We start from the raw sequence: 466 nt of genomic DNA, 5'->3' as shown, positions 1-466 counted from the left end.
TGCCATGCCGCTAGTCCGTTGAATTGCAAGAAAGCAATTGCTAAAAGTGACAAACAGCCATAAACAAATGAGAGAAAATTAGGGCACAGACATATCCTTAAATTTGTATCATCTGCTTTCACGATACGTCCCTCGACGTAGCTTTTTTTTTTAGCACTGTTAATTTGCTTTTTATATCCTCTTATTCCTTTTGCATAATTTATAACATTTATTATGCTGTTATTGTTACTCTACCTTTTTTATTGCATTTCTTAACAATTTCTCTTCCTCAAACTCTAGGTATAATGCTTTTACTTTATATTTGCATTTACATTATTTTGTTAAACCAAACTTTGTTATCTAAAATGCAATAAAATGCACTGAACCACCGATGCCGCTGCAGGCGGAGTGCGTCGAGCGGCACCACTATCGAGCCAGGAAGCGGACCGTCGGGAGACGTCGCGGTCGCATCCGGTGGGGCGTGCGG

This window comes from Frankliniella occidentalis, unplaced genomic scaffold (assembly GCF_000697945.3).
Source record: "Frankliniella occidentalis isolate FOCC.00 unplaced genomic scaffold, Focc_3.1 Scaffold999, whole genome shotgun sequence".
NCBI lineage: Eukaryota > Metazoa > Arthropoda > Insecta > Thysanoptera > Thripidae > Frankliniella > Frankliniella occidentalis.
Note: the sequence above shows the minus strand (reverse complement) of the source record.